Source organism: Lonchura striata, chromosome 14, assembly GCF_046129695.1.
Source record: "Lonchura striata isolate bLonStr1 chromosome 14, bLonStr1.mat, whole genome shotgun sequence".
Lineage (NCBI taxonomy): Eukaryota > Metazoa > Chordata > Aves > Passeriformes > Estrildidae > Lonchura > Lonchura striata.
In genome coordinates this window covers 9448585-9471370 of record NC_134616.1, presented here as the reverse complement: position 1 = coordinate 9471370, position 22786 = coordinate 9448585, and the positions used below count along the sequence as shown (strand labels likewise).

Sequence of the window (22786 nt, the reverse complement as noted above, 5' to 3'; positions counted from 1 at the left end):
GATCCTCTAAAATTATTTTTACCTTACTGCATTTTCACTGGGATTTAAATCAATTTCCAGTAAATAAGAGGTTTCTCTCTCGATGTACAAAGAGGAAGGGTTACAAGGAGCTTCATAAGGCAAGGCAAAGCCAAACAAGTTCTTAGTTCCATTATTACACATAACATTTTACAGAGATGCACACTGGTCACAATAACATATGGCAAAGAACAAACACCTTTTGCCTCATGGGTAAATTGCACATAAACCACCAAGATGTTAAATTCATAATTATTTTTACCATATTTGGTATCAACTTTTACCAGTAAAACCACTTTTACTACTAGTTTGGGCCTCACCCTGCTAAGTGCTAATGCCTGCTGGAATTTGTGGACTATAGGAATCTCTCATTCCTCACCAGACTTTGGTAAAGTCCTCTAGTTTTAAGACAAGAGCATTTATTATTTCATTTTTAACTTCTCTCCCTGTGCATCATGCCCTACTTAATGTGCTGATTGCTGGAATGATCGACATAAGCCACCAATACCAATGGGGCACAACACAGTGAATGTATCAGTGGAAATATGTCATTTTGCAGAGCTATAATTTTGAAGTCTAACCTTTAATTTCAGAAAAATATCTTCCAGTAATAAAGCCATTACTGTAGGTTATACTGTTTACAAGCTGAAATGTCTATATTAAATTAAATACTTGCCCATGACTGACAATGCTTAGATTCATAATGATAGTAAATAGAACATATTTTCTGTTTCTCCCTGCTCTAAATTTCCAAAATATTTTTAAAATTTAATATGATCCCATGTGAATTTTCATTTTAATTTCCATTAAAACTCCTTTATGCTGCTCCAGAAAGATCCAGTCTAAGCCCAGAGAACCTGTTCGATATCAGAGCCTGATCTGAATTCTCAACCCACCCCTCAGGGCAGTCCTCACACACATTTTCCAACTCTTCTTGCATCTTCCCAAGACAAGCCACTCATGAAGGGACTCAGCCCAGTCATTTGATTTGCTCCTTCAGGTGACCACCTGTCTTCTATTTTATTTCAATAGGCTGGGTCAATGAAACCTTTGCAGAGCAACAAAAAGCAGTTCAAGTGCTAATTAAACTTTGTTATTTTTTTGTGTAGAATATAGCTTGAAGGAACCCAGTATTTTAAAGCAACTGAAAAGTCAAAAAAACTAATAAATTTTAAAAGTCTCTCTTTCTGCATTGTTAAAGACTGCATTGAGTTACATAATAATTACAAATAATCAATGAATGGGACTTTGATATTCAAATCCTGAAATTAGCCCAGAACACTGCTTTTGTACTTGCAAGCTCAGTAAGGAAATAACCTGAGAGGAAGAAAGCTTTTGGAAAGGCTTTACTGGCTATGCCAACAGCTTGTCAGCCAAAGGCCTCATGTTATAAATTTCAGTATTTCTCAGCAATGCACAGGGCCTGAAAACACAGTAGCAGGACAAATATTTTTGACAGATTGATAAAATTTTGATGCAAAGTCCTTACCAGAATTTTCTGGAAACCTCCTCCAGATTTACAATGTTGTGGAATATAACTCTATTTTCTTTAGAGACTTACTGCATGGGGTTAATTGCACAGCTTAAGTTGAAATGACTGTAGGAGGATGTCAGAGAGAGACATAATTGAAAGGAAACTGAGATAGATTTTTTTAATTTTTGGAGAAAGCCTGGATAAAAGCTTTAGGAGAGATCCCACAGGGAAGACTTCCTCAAAGACACATTTTCTGAAATTCAGCACAGAGGCCATTGCCTGAAGGATGCAGAATTGGCAGGTGCATGGTAAAGACAACAAGAAAAGTTATTCTTCAAAAGGAATGAAGTTCTGAGCAGCAAAAGGTAATAAGTCACATTTACAGGTGACTGTTTAGGTTTCTGATCAGGCTCTCCATACCTGGCCTCAATAAACAACTGTTTTCCTGCAAATTTCTAAAACCAAAATAGGGAACGAAAGTAGCTCTAACAATGTATTTTAAAAAAACGCTTTTGAAGGTATTGTAGTGCTAAGAAAGATGTAAATATAGACAATTAAAAGAACACTGCTATGGAAACAACCAGAGACCATTAGGGAATTATCTACAGTTTCTCATATAGGTCTGCTGACTGTAAAAGAAATTTGAGCAATGTTGTATTTTGAGATCTACCCCGAAGTGATACAACTTTAATTAAAAGTCTTCTATGGACACCAACTGTAAACCAGCTGCTCTTTCAACTGAAAACTCTTAAGAACTTGAATATCTTCTATGTGGCCACCAATGTCTAAAACTTTTCACGATTTTTTTTTTTACATTTTCTACTATTACACACTTAATATGAGCATAAGCCACTGTGGTTTAAGAGATTATAGTACAGAAATTTCAACAAAATAAGGAAAATACAAAGATAACATGGTGTAAGCTTTGATGCTATGAAATAATTTGCAGAAAACCTGGTACCTTTAGTCTTGGGAGGAGCACTGCTCTGTGACCAAATCCGGAAGAACGGAGAGCAGCAAAGTGAACAGACCCCCATCCCTTCTCGGCAGTCTGCTCACCAAAGACATGTATGGAGCACCTTTGCTAAGGGAAGCAGAATAAATTCAACATTGATTGTACTGGCTGTTTGTGCTTTGGAGAAGACAATTAATGGAGATAATCAGCATTGAACTGCAGCTCAGATCAAACTGAGCCAATTGCCCTGCAGGACATGTCTCCAGTTTAGACTGGAGATGGGACACAGTAAGGAAGGTGTTATCTACAATTAGAGCTATTCCAAACCTGCCAAGCTCTGCTAAGGTCCTGCTTGCTCCATCCACACTCCTGATGTGTTTGCTCTATGCCCTTGATGTGTGAGCTGATGGTGCAGCTAGGCAGAAATACCAGTAATTCTCACTGGAGTAAAGCACAGAGTGTCTGCCTCCTCACACCTTCCTGGAGGAAACAAGATGCAGAAATTTGGTACACTTACCAAAACTTAAAGAAATCCATGACAATCCCTTCTTGCTTTGATAAAGTACATTAGGTCATTATGTGCCTAAAATCATTTGGAGAATAACAGGAATGGGAGGAAAGAACAAGCTGCTGAAATGCTAAGCTTAGCTGAGTCAGACAGGTTCCCTGGTAACAAAAGCAGTTACATTTATAAATGTGCTGCAGCCCCCACAATACGGATTATTTCCCATTGTTTTTTTAAAAATGGATTCTTTAAAAAATACAGATTAAAAAAAAAAAAAAGAACTTCTGCCAACATATACAAGGAATTATATTCTGCCCCTTTTTGCACACTGAATTACCCCACGACTATTGACTCTGAGAAATTAATTTCTCACTGTGACTATAAAGGGAGCAAAATCTCCTTACTACCATTAAAATGAAGATATCCAGCTTCCACTCTCACCTTTAGGTTTCTTTTAAACTAAGCATTTCTAATAAAAATATTCTGCTTATTTAGTGCAGTACATAAAAAGGCAATAAAGTCCAAGGTTGTAGGTGTTTTTACATAATTTTAATTTATAATAAAATAAAAATACACAATACCTAAAGTACTGCTAAAAATGAACTTTCCTCCTCTCTACCTTAAAGTATTAAGAACCCTATTCACATTTGGATAACTCTGCATTTATTTTAACTTCATTATAAAACAGCTATCAGACTAAACCATATCAAAATCTTGTTTGCACAAAACCAAATCTATTTTTGATACCACTATTCCTTCATATCTGAGTCATATCAGTCACGACAGCTGTCAGCATAAAACTGCAACTCACTTTTAAGTCCTAAAATGTATATAAACTTTATTACTTGGCTTACATCCCTGCACTGGAACCCCAGCTAATAACAAATCTACATTTTAGAGAGTATCTTTTAGGACTGAGAATCCAAGTACTAGTTATCTACCAAGGTAATGACAGAAATTAAGGGAAATTTCATACAGACATCTATGATAGGTCTAGTTTCCAGTATTCCTCAACACTGGACACTTCAGATTTGGCTGGACAAGATACTGAACCATCTTCTCTGGGATGTGCCTTTGCCAAGTATGGTTGGACCAGATAACCCTAAATGCCTTCCAGCCTGAGAGTCTAAGATTCAATCATTCTGTGATATGAATTACCAAGTCTGGTGCTAAAGCAAAACCACAACAGGAATACCCAAATCCAGCAGAGTAACCTACAAGTTAAATTTCCAAGTCCTGTTTCTTTCTAAAATTAAATGACTGGCAACAAAACACAAGAATCAACAAGCCAGATCCAGGCAAGCTTATTCCCCACCTACACAATCCTTTCCTATGGAAAAGGGATGCATCTGTTCAGAGCTTTCCCCTTCTACCTCGCTCCCTGACTTCCCTCACTACTCTCTTCAACTCACTGAGCAAAGCCACATGTCCCTGCTGCAGAAGCTCTGACTACCCAGTGCTGTTGAGTTTCTGGTTTTTCACAGTTCTCTCAATCCAGTTAATTCTATTTCCTCTCCCAGCTCTAATGCAACACTTGCCCATTCTCCAGCTCACAAGTCTGGACCATAAAGGTCTGTTTTGTCTTCATCCTTGCATTTACCTGTCCTCATGCTCCATGATCATTGCAGTCTTTACTTCTTTTCACTTCCAGCACTGAAAGAAGCTCCTGGGATCTTTCCACTGTGTCCTGGGGTGACTTCATGATGCTGAATTGCATCCCCATCTGTCTGTTTAGCCCAGAAATAAGTTCTGCAGCTTTCAGACCAGGAGCTAACACTGGTGGCCCACTGGGGCCTGGGATGGGACATTTCCTGCACAGGAGGGACTGACAGACTGAGCCAGCCAAGCCACACCTCACAAAAAGGACTTTCTGAATTTGCCATCTCTTCAGAACAACAAGAGATTCCATTATTTAATATTATTCCTTTTTTTTTTTTTAATGTTTATGAGTACATTGCTTGTTAAATACACATGTTTTTTACACTTTTCTTGAAGGAGGTTTATCTCCCGAAGGGCCGCTGAATTTTGCCCTTTAGGAAAACATCCCTTTGGAAGTTGCCTTCCAAATTTGTCCCAAACCAGAACACACTACCTCTCCCAAATTCTGTCCCAATGAGTCTGCCTCTTCCACAAATGTTTTACCATAAAGATCTCTGGCTCTGAAAAAGGTGAATGCTTCAGTTTCCCTTGGTATCTCTGATCACAATGCTTTCCTGCACAGCCAGTGCAGGCACAGTGTGCCAGACAGGATTGAACAGAGGAACTGGCTGGAACTCAGGGAGCCAAGGGGGCTCTGCTGGGGCTGTACTGCAACTCCTGCTCATAATTACTGCAACTCCTGCTCATAATTACCGTGCAATCAGGCCTTGTCTACTGTTGTTCTTAAGGACTCTATAAAATATGAAGTGGTCTAAGTAACATGTAGAACACCCCAAGATGTGATTAGCTAACTCTTGGGCACCAACAGAGGTTCAATTTTAGGATTACAGGAATCTCCCAGAGCTGGACCCAGCTGGGCCTGCAGCACACACCTGGTGAGAGCAGCTAGAGACCGTCAAGGAAACCAGAACAGTCCAGTCACTTGCTTATTACAGAGCCTATCACAGTACATACTTTATTTCAAATTAAATATTACACCTTGAAACATGGGACTTAAAGCTCTAAAATGGTTCTAAATTTTTTAATCTGAAGTTGGAAGGATGGAATTTTTATACACAAGCCCTAATTCTTTGCTATGGAGCAGAAGACAATATTACAGAAATTAAGGCAATTACAAATGCAGGTCCCCAGAGCAATTAAAAGGGTCCCCAGCACATTCTTAGAGTTCTCCACTTGTTTTCACATTTTTGTTTTAAAGCTGAGGTGTTTGACAGCAGATTAAGGGCACTGGCTGCTCAGGCAGAGAGGGACTGGGCAGAGCAGAGCAGGAGGAGCTTGCTTGGGGGAAGATAGCCCAGCATGATGGCAGCAGAGCTGCACTGCCAGATGTAGCCAGGGGAAGCCAAAGGCTTTCCCAGCTTCATGCCTAGAGACAAGAGTGTTGTTTAGGCACAGGATAAAGTGATTACACAACCACAGGAGAGACATGCTGAAAGCTGTGGTGGGTAGGGAGCAGCCCAGCTTGCTCCATCAAACCCCTCATGTGCAAGACCATTCCAGGTGGGAAAGCAGCATGTCTTTACTAAACTGGGAGTGAGAGCCACTGGCCTGAAGCCAGGGCTGTCAGTTTGAAGGAAATTGGGAAGGGGAGGCTGAGTGCTGGCAGGAGCACTGCTGAGCAGTCTCATCTCAAGGCAGGTAACAAGCCTGCTCCTGGAGGAGATAGACAACAGGAAGATAGAGATGTTCATGCACTGGTTTCAGGTGCAATACACAGCAGAACTTATACAGAAGAACAGCCTTAATTTCAAGGCAAAAAGGCATCAGCACAGTGATACCAGTGACTGGTCCATTTCATCAGGAGTCTTGTGCCTTCTCACACTGAGGAAACAGGGCCCTGGCTGCCAGAGGGTTATCTTACAGGGTCATAGAGGTGGTTAAGTATTGGAACAGGCTGCCCATGGAAATGGTGGAATCACCATCCATGGAAGTGTTCAAAAAGCATGCAGATGTAGCACTCAGTGGTGGACTTGCCAGTGCTGGGTTAACAGGTGGATTTGGTGATCTTAGAGGTCTTTTTCAGTCTGAACAGTTCTATGATTCTAAGGGAAACTAAAATCCATCTGTAGCATCTGCTGTCATGGCAAAGCTGGATTTTGTATTGTCTACATTCATTCAACTTTTCTTTTTCCTCTCCAAACAGTCACTCCAGTGAGCTAAGTGGTGGTGGTAAACATGAAAAAATTGCTACTTTGCACAGCAATTTGTCATAAACAGCTTGTAATTATTGCAGGAAGAACATGAAGATTGAGTGAGAACAGATTGAGTGAGAAAACACTGTGGATGGTTCAGAAGAAGTACCTGAGAAACTGACACAAAATATGACAAGCTGGAACAAACCGTCACGACTTCTAAATTCCATCCATCCCGTCAGTGATCAGAAGGGATCATGGGAGTGGTCCTGGGAACCTTTCTCTCAGACTTGAATTTGGTTTGTTAAATATAAGACCAGTACTTTATTAAAGTGCTACTGCTGAGAGATGACCTCTAACAAAAACACTACTGTATACTTTGGAGGAATTTGAAAAATCTTGCAAAATGTTCATTAAAAGTCATATTTCTGAGAAATCTCCCACTCCCAACTGAGTTACTAAAGCATTACTAGTGTGGAGCAGCAGCTGAGTTTTGCATTAAGATGTTTTAGCACTTTATATCTTAGTGCTTTCTTCAAGATTTATTCATCTTTCTGCTTTGTGCATGAGCCTGACAATTTTTTAAAACCTGTTTCACATACTAATTTTAAAACAACAGAAAAAATAAAATACCTTCCCTGGGAAGGGTTTTTTGCTAGACTTTGTCCCTTTCAGAAATATCCTAGCAAAAATGATGCTCACTCTATCAAGGCAACAAAACTGGACTCTCTGGCAAAGGCTGTGAGCCTCCAGTAGCTGGACCTGGCTGCAGGCAAGGGAAGAACAGTCAGCCCACAACAGGAAAAACTGGCAGAGTTCTGAAAGACCTTCATTTATCACATCTAATCATAAAATTGCAAATGAATGAATGGCAGCTAATCAAAATGCAGAATGCTCCTGCCCATCCACTCCAAGCAGAAATTTGCAGCCCAAAGCCTGGTACATGCCAGCAGGTGCTCCCACACCCAACAGGAGAGTGGACAGTGGAGGGTAGGTCCTGCCCATGTTTTTGGAGACCAGTGCAAACTGGTACATCACGTCTGATTCCTCACAACCCAGACTCATGGTGTGGTTACTGTGGGAGGGGATGTGAGCCAGACTCTTACTCATTTCTATTTGCAAGCATGGGTGCATGCAAGTCCAAAACTGCCTCCCAGTGAGCTATTTAGAAGAATGAGAAATATGTTAAGAAAAATGACATTTGAGAAAGTCACAATCTGTCTGCCAGTTTTTCTTCTTCCTCTATCAATTCACAGCAAGTGTCTTATTCATTGCCCATTCTCTGCCTTCCTTTTCTTCTATGTGAGTTTTCCTGTTTCTTTCAGTCTTTAGAGCATTTAAGGTACTCATTGATATTTCTATATAACAATAATTTTTGAATTGCTTTAATATTTGCATCACTGTCATGAGCAGAACCTCCTTTGCTGAAGGCTTTGGTAGTGCCAGAAAAAAATTTAAATTTAGCTCAGTATATATACATACATGTTTCCTACTTCCCACACACATAAAAGCAGCACACTCCAGTTGGAAGATCCTTTAAACTCTTTAATTATACAGGTTATTTAGTCTGGCTCTTTCCTTTCCGATTACTTTTTAACTAAATTAAATGTCTGCCTCTTGCTGTCCTTTCTACATTAGCAGGCCCATTATTGATTTTTATTATCTTTCCAAAGAGAAGGTTTTGCAGCTGATTGCCATTTACACTGTAAGCAGTTCACTTCTGCTGAGGATTCCTGCTGCCACTGAGACGGTTCTCTTGCAGCTCAGCCATGCCCAGCACTGCAACAGGGATTACTGCAAACATTACACAGCTCTGCATGGCAAGCAAAGACAAATGCACAAATGCTTCTGTAGCATAAAGAACACAATGATATTGCTTATTTATGAAGCATTTTTCTACCAAAATTGCTCCTTGTGGAGGTTTATAATTTACCAGCTAGCTCCCTAAAGAGGTCTCTATTTGCTCTCCTGTCTGCAGTGATGTTTGCAGAAGAAAACATGCTTCGTTTTCTTCACTTGCAATCAATGTAGGGGAAAAGTAGGTAAAAGGATAGGAGACAAGAAGGAAAACAAAAGTAGTAAACATTTTACAAAATGTTTGGCCTTTTGACAGCCCTAGAGATGATCATGAAGGGACTGACAGCATGCTCAAGTCCAGAAATGTTGGGATGGTTTGACACCAATGCAGTGGCTGGAATTATCTGCAAACAACGAAAGGAGCAATTCCCAACAGCCACAGAACAGGTTTTCCTTTTCTCTGTTGAGTACATCTGAGCAACAGAGCAACTTGCTTCAGTGATAGCTCTTGTTTGTGCTACATTGCTACCTGAATGCATCAGAGGCCTGATTTCTCATTGATTATGATACTTTCCACTCCTAGTAGCAGCATCAGAGCAGAGGTATCAGAGACTCAAACAAGAAGAAAAAAATCCTGAAATGGCAACACTGATTTGTTTTGCTTTTACATTACACTTTTCCTCATCTGCAGTTCTGAATTCCCAAAGCACTGCATAAATGGTCAAAACCAGATGAAAATGCAAACATAAATCGATAATTCAGAAAGAAAGCTGGAGAGAAGCACACTTCAAACAATAATGGTTTAGAGTGGATTGAGGAAATAACTACCATTAAAATAAGTGTAAAGTCTTCTGACAAGCCTAAAGAAAAAAAAAAAAAAAAAAAAAACAAACCCAAAACAAGAGGGAAGAATGCAAGCTGGTACAGGAGATTATAAATATAATTACTGAGAATATACAACATTTTACATTAAGATCTCTGCATTTCTCCCAAGTATCTATGCACTCAGATAAAAACACATCTCAGCAATGACTTCAATTATTTTGCAATTTAAACCTTTACAACCTATGGTATTTATACAATGGGATGCAAACTTCTCTCTCTTGCCACTCTGCAAGAGTAGAATATCTTTTAAATAGGGTTGGGGATACCATTTTGACAGTCACAGAAATAACTGCAGTTGAGTAAGAACATACTGGGTTGTAGTTACCAATGAACCAGCCAGGTAGTGACCGTAGAGTGAATTCAATTATATTTGCCAAAATCCCACTGCAACATCCACAGGCACTAGGTTTCCAGCTGAGCAGCATCCAGCCTGTGGCTACAAATGGGCAATGTTTGGCAGCCCAACCAGTGCCACTTCTGAACAAGTGACACACAAAGGACCACAGGACACACAAATCACAATGATTACAGTATAAAAACGAAATGCATTTTTTTTCTTTTTCTGGAATATATATGTGACATTTATAAAGTCACCCTCTCAAACACATGGCCTGGAAGTACTTTAGCTCCCATGGAGCTACAAGACCCAACTAATATTTCTTACTCCTGCAGAATTTCTGGAGTGAAAACATGCTCAAAGAAACTTCTTTTATTGTTCTCTGAGTGACACAGATCATCCTCCCTTGTAACACATTGATGTTTTTCTTCCCTGGCAACTGTACCTTCAGTGTCACAGTGCTTGGGCTGTGCTCAGAACTGCACCTCAGCATGGAACAACTGCAGCAAACACCTGTGCCTGAGCCCATTCATTACAGCACAACTTTTGGGGAAACTGTAGAATTAACAGTTTTATAGCACCCCCCAAAACATATCTGATTAATGAAAGAAACATTGCAGTCCATCAGCCTGCTCTCTGTATCTGCTCCTGTTCCATTATTAGTGGTTTCTTTCCACCATTTTCACATCTTTCCTGCATTTTACCGCCAGATTGGACAATTTTCTTCTTTTCCTAGTAACTGAAAATTAGTCTACCTAACTCAGTGGAGTTTTGCTGTGTACCCCAGATGACAATTCACTTATTTAAGAATCATAATGTCAAAAGGTAAAAAGCATCACTTTTCACATACCAACCTTTTAGTTAACTTGATCTGACTGGGGGATGGGGTGATTTCATAGCAGACCTTCTTTAACTCTCTCACCCCTACCCAAATTCATCTCAGTGCTTCTATTCAGACCAGCACATTTTTCCCTGAGACCTCGCAAGCTCTATCTGACCTTCAGGCCAGAGGGACAAAACCAAAAGGAAAGTACAAGTTTCAAGGGTGGCCTTGAAAATGTGGTAGGAAGATTTTAAAGTAATTTGTTCCACTTGGTACTAGAAATCAGTTAGAATAAACTAATCTTCACATTTTGAATCAGAATAATTTTAATGCCTTCTGAACCACTATGGGGAAGAGATCATACTCTGCAGGCAGGTTTTCCTCTACTAGGAGAATTTGCAGTGTTGCAAGGTAAAATTTTTTGCCACCCAGCTCTTACTATTTCATAGAATTTGATTCACAATATGCTGTTAGTAACCTTTATTAAAATTGCATCAGTCATTTCCCTTCAAAAGAGACGATGTATGCAGTTTTTCATGCTACACCAAACACTGGAAGAACAAGATAGAGAGACACATTTGAATTTACATAAAGATTGCAAGCTGTTGTTCCAAAGTAATTCTGGTGTGCCCTGTGAGTAGGCTTTTGATCTGATCAGATTTCTGCATACTGAGTGTAACATGTACAAAATCTATAATTGGAGTCTGTTTTTGAGAAGAGATAAATTACTTCTTTCTGTTAAAGGAGAAAATGGTACATTTCTGGACAACATTTCCCAGGCCATGTTTTTCATGTAAATGCAGTCTTTTTTTAATCCAATAGATACTTAGAACTGATAAAATTTTTTTAAATAAATGCTTAAGTACTTTTTTTTATTTCTGAAAGGTTACACTTTATTAAGTATATCTTTTTCTTCATTATTTTTTCCATGAAGTGTAAATGCTGTATTTCATTGCTTATTTAAGGAGAATTTATATGTTGGGATAGATGTGGTATTCCAGACCTGCCTGCATCAATTTGCTACTTCTGAAAACCATCCCTATTTCTGGGACATTCTGGGGAATTTTCTTAGCACTAGTTTATACTTTTGCTAGTCTATATTCTTAAAAGACATTTCAGATGGGATCATAAGAAAATGCTCTTTGTACAATACTGAACTACTGAATCAATCAATCTCTAGTGTTCTCTAGTCTTCACAAGCACTGAAGTTCCAGAAGAAAAATAAAGAAAAAATTTGATGGATTTTATTTGGTTTAAATTTTAGTGTCAATTTTCTCAGGCTGGACAGATCAATTTTTCTTATGAATTGCTCATGTCCTTTAAGTCCATTTTATTCTAGAGTGCCTACTTCACAAAATCAACCCACTCTAAGCATTTCAGTATTTCTTCTACACCCAAAGCAAGTTGAAGATTTTCTAAGTTTGCTGCATTTTCATGAAAACTAGAGGAATGAGGATCTAAAAGCAAACCTCACGTTCCCACCCTAAAAGTTCAAATCACAAGTGCTGTACTTCTCCAAACTCTAAACCTAACAAACACCAAATAGAAGACAAAGAGCCACAGCAATAAAATAACACACAAAAGTATGGAACAGGAACAACAAGAGTCTGATGTGTGAACCCTTCCTACTGCAGTCTGTAGCAAGAAGGGAGTTTGCAGCAGGCCCTGAAATGTAACCCTTCCATGCCCATTGCAAAAAAACCAAAAACCAAGCAACCAGCAAACAAAACCCAACAAAATAAAGGAGGGGGTGGGGGGGGGGGAAGTACTAGAATGAGATGATTCCCAGATGAGATTGCTGTAGAGGAAAGACTACAACATCCAAAAGCTAAGCTAAGTAAACAAGGACATTAATGTAAGCTAGGTAAAAACAGGAGGAGAAAGAAGCCAGCCATTAATGTCTCTGAACTAAGAAAACCCCAGCAACCAATGAGACATTCAATTTGCAATTTTACTAATCTCTAAGTATAACTGTGTGTCAAAACTCTCTGTAAATCATACATGACCACAGAAAATGTGTGCTGTGTGGGCAGAGGAGCAATACATCAGAGCAGATGCTTTACTGCATTAGCACTTTCTGGAAACAGCAAATGCTTGCAGATGTTCACAAAGGTGAGGTCTAGCCCCAAACTGACCTCAACATTGACATCTAGACCCCTGGTGCTGAAAGCAGCCCATGCACGTGCTCAGGACCCCACTGGTACACATCAATCAGAAGCAGTCTTGTTCAGTAGTTGCAGGTTACTGGCCTCAGCAGCCTCTGCTTTAGCCACCACTAATGGCCTACATCAGCAGCAAACCCCATCAGAGGGCCCTGCTCCATGCAGCATCATGTCAAACCATGCTGACCTTTGGTATCCTTTTCTGAAACTTTGAGATGTTTCTGGGCAGCCAAACTCTGCAGCTCCTTGTTTTCCTAACCATGACCTGATCTAAAGTAACCCTTCAGGGCAAGACTGCACATACAGAAGCAGAAAGGAACTGGAGCCTAATGGAAATACTGCCAGCAGCCAGCTTTCAGTGTTAACTCTACTATCCCTATGCCCAGGCCTTTACCCTAAAGCACACTTGCATATGTCTACTATGTTCAGAAAACTCTTAGCTTCTAAGAAAATAAAAGGAAATAAAATGACTGAATACACTGTCCAAGGACTGTTAACAACTACAGACAAAAGGGAGATGGAGAGAACTGTCACCAGGCTCGTAGAGCTCTGATGTTGTTTCACTAGGGACAGCTGCTTTGTTCCTGTAAATCACAGCACCCACACGACACCTGCCTGCTGCTCTCCTACACCAGTGCAGACTGTGAGTTCCAGAAAAAAAGCCACTGTCTGTTCCTCCTAATCCCTACAAACAGCCTCTTCACTTCTGTCTGTCCTGATGTGCTATCTTGGAAATAAGGGGATTTTCCTGCCTTTATTTTTCTAAGAGTAAAACAGTTCTCACTCTGTGAGATGCAGTGAGCTGGCTGCTCCCCATTGCATAATGTCATGGTCTATCTTTAAAATGTTTTGTTCTCAGACCTCTTGGAGTTACAATATTGAATAACAAGATGCATAAAAGCAAATGGATAAATGAAAGATAATCTGTATCACTTTGAAAGAGTAGTATTGACATTAATCATATGCACGTGTTTGTGTATTTTGATATATACATACAAATGCATACACACTAAATGGGGAAATAAAGTAACACTTACTGTGTCTAAGGAATTATTGACAGGTTTTACATTTGCCCTTAAATACTGGCCTTTTAAATGAATTATTTCAGAAGTCAAAGTACATATGTTCACAAAGGAAGCAGCTGAAAACCAGCAGTTCCACTTACACTAGTTCAATAAATAAATTCTGACACAGTTTTCCTAGTTCTGTCAGAGAGTCTACGTAAAATATCCCAACCTTGTGCTCTTGCTCTTGTACAATGTCTGGAGTTAGAAGACAAGAATGGCTTTAGCTCATTGGACTCACTGACACATCTGGCACATCTGTGTGATCAGCTGTAGAAGATACCCTTAAACACAACACATGTAAGCTGGTCTTTTTGCTGAGCTCAGAGGTGTGGGAGAGCAAAAAATAGCATTCTTTGGCCTAATTCATGATTTACAATATAATTGTAACAGATCTAAGCTACTTAAGCTATCAAAGCACTCAGACACATCTTCAATAAAAAAATATTTAAAATTAGAGAAAAAGCAGTCTTTTTTGTGCTTGTCAATTAAGTTGGTATTTGAATATTGGCCTTTTTTAAATTCTGTTGCCATTTTTTCTGAGTGTTAAAAAGGTCTTTGTTGGCATTGGGACCATGATAAATGAACCTTAGCTGCTATTCACACTTGGTATCCTGTATATGTCATTCTAACTAATAGGGAAAGCATGAAAATCAATATGTCTCTACTAAGAACTAAAACTATCTAAATTGACCTATGACATGCAGCAAATAAAACATTTCTCATCATTTTCTAAAATGGATTCTGCATTTTTCAGCTCCACAGTGGTTTGCACACTGAAAATATAGAATATTTAGCTTTTACATTTGCAGTGAATGGTAGAATAAGTGAACTATGTCCACTTTAGAACATTTTAATATTAGAGATAAATTTATATTTTCCAGAAAAATGAAGAAATAAAGCTAGCAGGAACTTAATTTTGGTTGTTTTACATTCTTTAAAAAATTCAGACTTCTGGGATCTCACATTTCAAAACCGAAGTTGATGAGCCATCACAAAAAGACAGCAGACACTCCTGAAGTTATGGGCTGCCAGGTATAAATTGCCAAATTATATAATATCTTCTGAATTCTTTTCTATTTATACAACAGGACAAAGCTCTTTCTAGCATAATAATCTAATAATAGTTGATACAATTACTTTCTGCATATTTGTCCTTCCATGGCTAAAATTAGTCTTTGTGTCTGCCCACATGCAGAAGACTTCCATTGTCTTGAATTTGGGAGTGTCTGCTGGGTTCCTCATTCTCATGAAAACTGAAGAATTTTAACAGTTTGTAATGCAGAAATTTGACACCCAGTAGCTGCACACTATTGCCCAGAGCACTGCAACTCTGATACGAAACAGTGCCCTCCACCTCCCAACCCCACTGACATAATTCTTTCTCTGAACAAGACAGACATGTGGCTTCTTCCTGATGAACAGCAAACCTTGAATCTGTTTGCCAAACAGGTTTCACAAACTTCATGCCTGTTTTTAGCATTTTGTGTGAAGACTATGCCACATAACATCTACTGAATGTTTTTGAAGGTTTCATAGTTGATGTGTCACTTGGGGATATGGTTTAGGGGTGATTATTGAGGTGCTGGGTTCACTGTGGACTGGATGATCTTGAAGGTCTCCTCCAACCCTGATGTTTCTGTGATTATCAGCTAGACACCTACACCCAGAAAAGACTATTAATTTTTTTAAATAAATGTGTTGAAAAAAATTAACAGGGCAAATGTAAGAAATTGTTCATTTCATCAATTTCTTAGAGAAAAAAATTCCAGTAGTTCACAATTTTGCAGAGAAAACAAGCTAGAAGAGGATTTAAGATGCCCAGAAATCAAATTGTGTTGTATATACATAAGAAGAAGACAATTTTTCTAGATTCTACATTTCAGCACAAAAGAACAAATGAAAAACCATTTGCCAACAATTTGTATGCCAAAAATGAGAAGCCATAATTATAGGATTGCAAAGTTACACTTTTATATTAAATGGAAGAAGAAAAAGGTAAATCTTCAGCTTGCTTAATATATTAGTTTTTCAATAAATGTACCTAGTCAAAGAACATCATTGTTCGGTTTTGCAGAGGAAAAGCAGTTAATTGCTTTCTATAATTACAACCAAAGAAAAATTTTATACCCCATTTCAGAAGGAAAGCTATATGAAGAGCAGTAAGTCCTTGAAAGTTTCCCTGTGAGTTCTTCCAAAGGCATAGGCTAAAGATTAGCATTTATGTGAAGATACACAGGCATTTTAATCTGAGTACTGCAGGTCAAAATTTTACTAACAAACATGCACCTAACAACTGTGTGTCTTATAATCTTCCTTCCACCCCACACTTCAGCCCTCATTTTACATTTCTGTTGATTCATACAGACTGGAAGGAAATTAAAATCCTTTGCTTCATTCTTAAAAAGCTTCTAATTCCATATTTCATCCAAAATCCTTTCTGCTATATGTACTGCTTCAATAAACATTGCTCCCCCACTCTTCACCTCACATCTCTGACTCCTCAATTTGTGACAATCCTATGCTGGAACTAAATTAAGAACTTGGAAAATGTAAATGAAGTTGGCCAAAAATGATTTATTGCAGCACCAAGAATTAAAAGTAATAGAACAATACAGGCCTTTTTGATCAATCTACAATGCCCTACAGGCAGTTTTATTTAAGTCGAAGTGTTATCTAAAATAAGATGAAGAAAAAGCAATTCAAAAGTATATTCTAGAAATATCTTATACTGGCTTTGTAGAGACACAAGGGTGCTTGCTTTCTGCTGCATTAACACTGATGTGCTGATATGGTATCTGCAGAAGCCAAGCAATTAGAGCTCTGTGGGAGAGTGCTCACAGCACTCATTGAACTGCAGCATAGTTAAAAATACAATGTAAAATAGATGTAGATGAGAGAAATTTAAATAGTCAAAATACATACAGAATTATTGTTGACAGTTGTAATCAAGATTTCTAAAGACTTTACTAATTAGAAATCTAAATAATTGAATACATGCTAATTCACTTCAAAATTTTTTAAAATACAGACTGCTTTTTGTGGGAATAAGGCTTTTTTAGCCTCTATATCTTTCCCAGATGCCTCAATATTGTTCAAAAATAGCCAGAAATCAAAAGGTATTTGGTCAGATATTGTGTTAACTTATTAATACTGAAAGATGAAGAAGTTCAAAAGAGAGACATCTGATGGATGACAACCTACATTTATATGCATTAGCACACTTCAGACCTTAAAACACCCATGAAGAAACCTTAAATCAGGACTGTAAATTTAAACACCTGCAGATGTGACTTCTGCTGTACAGATTTCTTCCCTGGCTCTTCCTTATTCTCCTGAGCCATAGGCAGACCCTCACAGGGAAGGGTATAGTGAACATTCTTTTCTTTCCTCACTCCAAAAAACCCAAGTTGAGTCCAGGAAATTGTTACCTGGTGCAGAATTTCAAAAGGCCAACACTTGTATTCAGCTCCCTTTTACCAGGACTTTTCTGAAGGTGCACCAAGGAAAGATCACTCAGCTAAGGACCTCTTACATGACACCCTTTTGGATAATGACCTACACCACATAACAGCTAAATGTTAATGTGCCAACAAAAACCACAGGTGATAGAATTTTGTTTCAACTTACTGCCAAAGAGCCAAGTTCTTCACCTTATCCCTCTGGTGTAGGCAGTGATTAGAGGAGGACAGATAGAAGCTCGTCAATCCATTTTTATGTCCCCTTATCCAGCTTCTTTAAAGAACTCTTGAGCCTATAAAGAAACACAAATTAACAGCTCAAACCAGACAACATGGTTGAAAGCATTGATAAAAGACACACAGGACAAAATGAAACAGCTCCATAGCAGGGAAGGGAGCTCCTGTCTCTCCACAGGGCACTGCAAGGTAGCATAATGCATTTCAGCCCTCAGTGACCCCAGTCAGCCAAAGGAAATGCCCAAGAGGGCCTCAGGAATCACCTCAGGGGTAAAACCTTTCCCCCGGCCCAAGTGACTTCCAGGTATTCCTGGGTATGAACCAGGTTTGCTGGAGCTCACGTGTGAAACTACACCCAAACCATTGCAATCCAAAGGCCTCAGCAGGATAGCTGGTGACTGGCTGTGACTGAGACCAGAAAACAATGGGGGGCCAATGAGTTTGGGGTGAATGATGCCCAACCTCCCTTTCTAACACCTGACAAATTATTCTTTAATAAAATTATTCTCTGCTGGATTACAATTGCAGAGTAATGTGTGTGTTTACCAGCTATCACATGTCAAATATGTGTCATGAAGATACTGCTGCCACTTACTGTTTCCCTCAAATGTTAAATATTTATGAACCATCTTTCTTTGAAACTTCGTTCATAATTGTATAGTATTTTTCAAAATTATGCATCCACTCATGGAATACAGTCCATTGTGTCATGGGATACCAGATCAGTAATGTAGAAAATCTCACATTTTGTGCTAAGCTCTTATTCTTGAATTAAATTAATTTGGACCATCTTTAGGCTAGATAGTACTAATGTGATAATCTGGTGATTCTTCATTTCTCTGAAACAAAGCAGTAGCTTTAAGTATCACTCTCCTTGGAGAACAGTTTATGTTATACAATTTAGCATCCCACCTAACATCCACTAAGGAGATTGATCGAGAGGCAAAGACTGAAAAACCTTTACTGCCTGGAAGAAATCATTCCTCCTAAAAAAGAATATGAGATTTTATCAGGAATATAGGCAAGATACAGGGAAGTCTGACACTCTTCATGATATATTTGTTCTATTTTTCTTCCAAAAAGCACCATAATCACTGAAAAAGTCAGCTCCTTTCCAGATATCTGATAACACATTCACCACTAAATTCTAAATTTTATTTGAAAAAATGAAACCCTTAAAACCTGTTTCCTAAAGCAGAAAACTTCTATAATAAGGTAAAAAAAAATCTTCAGTCAACTGAAATAATGCAGCTTCAAAGGAAAACTTGGCAATTTTTCCTTGCCATCCTCATTTCCAATAAAATATTTACCCTTATAATCAAATTTCAAATATTCTCTTGAGAAAAAATGCAGGTGATTGCTGAAACAAACAGATGGTTCACAAACTTCTGAGGAAATTTCATAACATATGATAGGAATTATCTAGCTACATAATTGAGTATGTATCACAAGTACAAGGAAGCACTGACTAAATTTATGCACTGGCCTTTTTTCAAATACTTTTTTTTTCCCTTGGGAAAGCATAGTTTGCTCTTTTAAATATCCCTTGTTTTATCAATTGTCTTCCCATAGGCTTAATTCTGTTTCAGGGCTGTAATGTCAGTAAGCCATCTAGATGCTGAAAGTGCAAGAAAACTTTGACATTTAGAAGCAAGTTAATTAATTTGCTTTAGAAATGCTCTAAAAGGCTGCAGAAATTAGCATCTTTCAGAAGGAAGCCAATGGTCTGGACAAGGAATAGAAACATAATAAACTATAAACAAAGGCAAATAAACTATAAACAAATTTTAGTTAGAAATTTGTAATTTTTTAAGGAGGTCTTTTATCACACTAATTTTTGTTTTTAAAAATTTCTCTACTGTAATGGGATAATTTATTTTCAAAAATTTCCTAAATAGGAAAAAAATATTCCATTACTTCATTTTTATGGAAGAGTTTTGTGGTCTAAGCCCTGTTCTCCTGATAGTGCCACACACAAACTTTTGACTCTTCTTGGCTCAGAAAGAGCACTGAAGTCACTTCCCCAGGTAATTATTGATCCTGTGTTTCTTGTCACTGCTTTATCCAGCTCTGCTGCTCCATCTGACACCTTTCTTGTGCCTGTGCTGAAAACAGCAGAATTTGGGACCTATGAAGAGCAGCTACTCAGCAAAAAATGACACAGAGCCTGAACAGACTATCCAAAGCAGACTTTATATTCACACTGAAAGCAGCCTTGGAAAAAGAGGCAAACAAAACTCTTCCTTCAGTGTTCCCTGTGCTATAGGGACTAGTGATTATCCTTAGGGCTTTTTCTTCCAGAGTTGCTGACACACCTATGACAAATCTTCCTAGTCACAAAGATAATAAAAATACCATCAGTGAAGATAAGCAGCAATTTTCTCTAAAGCAGCACAGAAAACCTTGCTAGATTCTGTACAGTAACATCACTGTCCATAACATTGTGCTTAAGACAGATGCAGTGAGTTCCCCCTGAGCACCCAGGGAGCCTGGACAGCTGCCCAGATGCTGAAACACACCACACAAAGGAAGCACTGGAAGCAACATGTACAACATGTACAACACAGGCAACTGCAGCTCTCTGGAAGCAAAGGCATGGCTGGCCTTCAAGTTCACCTTCTCTGCTCTCCTATAACCTGAATTCATCAGAGCTGATGCACCCACTGCAACCAAAACCATGCTAAGAAGAATTCTAGATTCGAGTGTGGGCATTACTTCACTTATGAATTTTACAGTCCTTTGTGGGGAAACGTTCCAGACTGTAAGCATTTTAGGAAGCAATGGGAGCCAGGTGACAAGGTACTGAGCATTCTCTAACCAACCTGGGAAATAGCTGAAGAAGAACTATTTTGAAATGTGAGTATTCCCTACTGATTTCCCTTTCTGAAGCTTAATCAATATCATAGCAATTCACATAGAAAGAATTTAAATATTGCTCGTCTGATTTTACCTTGGCCAAAAACCCCAAAACCACAAAAATCCCCAAATTCTGAGAGACTGAACTGACTTTTGCCATCTGTATCAATTGAAGGGCAAAGCTGCCTTTCTGGAATTATAATCATTGTATCAAGGTAGGGACTAAGATTTGGCTACTTCACAGAGCATTTTAAATAGCAGATTTTATCTGGGCTCTAACAGCGATCACTAACTCTTACCCCACAAGACAAAAGATGTTTCCTGAAAGAAAAGGCCTGCTTTCAGGAAAAATGAGACCTCAGATAACACAGTGTTTGAAGAGAAATATCACCAATGACTTTTTTTCTGTTTTGCCTCTCCAAGGGTTGCAGTCCTTATTTCAATGCTCTTACTCAACCTTACTCAAATCACACCCCAAATTTGAAGCATTACACAGTGTTACAAAGCTGTGAATTCAGTGCCTCTGGTGACGAATGAGGTACAGAAAAATCTCTAGTGTAAACACATATTCAAGACCCTGTCTACAGATGTTTGCAGGTGACTCCATATGAAGCTTATGTATGCAGGCCCTGAACCTGTACCAGCATGTTCAGAGTAAGATTTGCACATGGGCACTTGGATTATGTGAAGACAAAAAAGGCTCAGTCTTTAATCACTCTGATTAGACAATGGAAATGAAGCCTGAAATTCTCCAATGGAAATGCTAGGAATATAGTTAAATGTAAAGTAAAATTGAGTTAGTAACACTGTAAAGAACAGTCTATTATAGACTTTTCTGTTGATTTATAATTTGGGGGGAGATAAGCAGCAGATAAGCACCAGTCACCTCAGGGCATAGCTGTCTTTTTTAGAAATCCTTTGTTCTAGAATTCCAGTGGGAGATTTTTGCTGAGATGAGGCATTTAGGTATGACAAGTAGTGCTTCCTACTTTCACTTGAGTCAGAAAAGCTAATATGCAAATAGTCAGAAATTAAATCCAAATCATTGACAAATGACTGTTTCTGAGAGACTTGAAGCAAGTTCATTTTCCAAAAAATAAGCTGCTGAGTGCTAATCTAATGCTTTAAAAGACCAGCCTACCCAGGCAATGTAGGAGGATGTCATTAATAAAACACTAGCATTTAGATTTTTCTTTAAAGAACATACTCAGAGGTGAAGAACCTGTCTTTAAATCTCTATAGCAGAGGTGGGTCATAGAATCCCACTTGCCTGTAAAGAACACAAGAGTTTCCTACTTTCTTAACTCAGGGAAGATAGAAGCTAGAGGAGAACAGCATAACGCAGAATGCAGAAATCTCCCCAAAACATAACCAATACCAAGGCACACATGAATAAAAAAAAAATGAAATAAACAAAAAGGTGATGCTCTATTACACGGTTATTCACATTTAGAATTCACTTAAAGAAAACATTTCTAGGTGCTCATAAAAATAAATACATTAAGGGAAAGCTTATCTGACACATGTGAGAAATAAGCTGTAGAGTAGGTCCAGTCTAAGTGTTACATGGATGTAAGACTGCATTTGACAAACCACTAAAAGCATGGAATCCAGGGTTACTAACTTCTAACTCAATCTTATGGATGTGCCACACTCTGATATAAAGAGTCTTTGAGTCAGCCTCGAAAATTAAAAAGATGAAAACATCTTATTTACTTGTCTTTAAGTGTGCAGTGAAAATGAGGGTTGAGTGCTACATTAAGGCCACATTCAAATGGCAAGGGAACAAATGCAGAAGAAGAAAGATGTAAGCAGGAAAACAGGCCAAAGATCATGTAGAGAATGAGGACTGCATAGTTAAATGTGCCCACTCAGAAAGTGGGTCTGGAGGTTAAAATAAAAAATTACATGACATAATTATGTGTGTGCAGTTCTGGTCCCCTCTCATTCCCATACCATTTCATAAATTCTATAGAAGACTAGAAGCAGCTCAGGAAAGTATGACAGCAACGGGCAAAGTTAGGAACAGCTGCTAAACCTGTGAGAGGGAGGGACAGAGAAAGCTGAGCTGCAAGACCATTAATGGTGTAGAGGAGATTTCCATGTCCATCAAAAAAGAAAAAAGTTTAAGAACTTCAGACAAAAACCAGCAGGAAAAGGCAAACCCAAGGTTCATATAGATTTGATTTTGCAAGTCTTACTGCAGAAGATAAAGGTGCTGAAAATGGATCTGAGCTCTAGGGAAATTGGGACAAGCTCATGAAAGAGCAGGCTTCTAGAACCATTGAGTACAATGTCACTACTCTCTTGCACAGAAGTTTCTTTCACTCAAAAATGTTGGAGGCTGAGAAAATATTTAGTGAGACATCACAGTATGTTTGCTCTGTTGGGTGTTTTTCTCCTAGTCATTCACTTTGGCTA

At 38.5% G+C, this 22786-nt stretch overlaps 1 long non-coding RNA gene across 1 annotated transcript in view; it reads right to left on the bottom strand.

The window, feature by feature from the left end:
* Positions 1–22786, bottom strand: part of LOC110480443 (uncharacterized) — a 204759-nt gene that overhangs the window by 123895 nt on the left and 58078 nt on the right. Inside the window, exon 2 of the long non-coding RNA XR_013340819.1 lies at positions 17442–17565. This is a non-coding gene — a long non-coding RNA (uncharacterized LOC110480443). The remainder of the gene's footprint in view (positions 1–17441; positions 17566–22786) is intronic.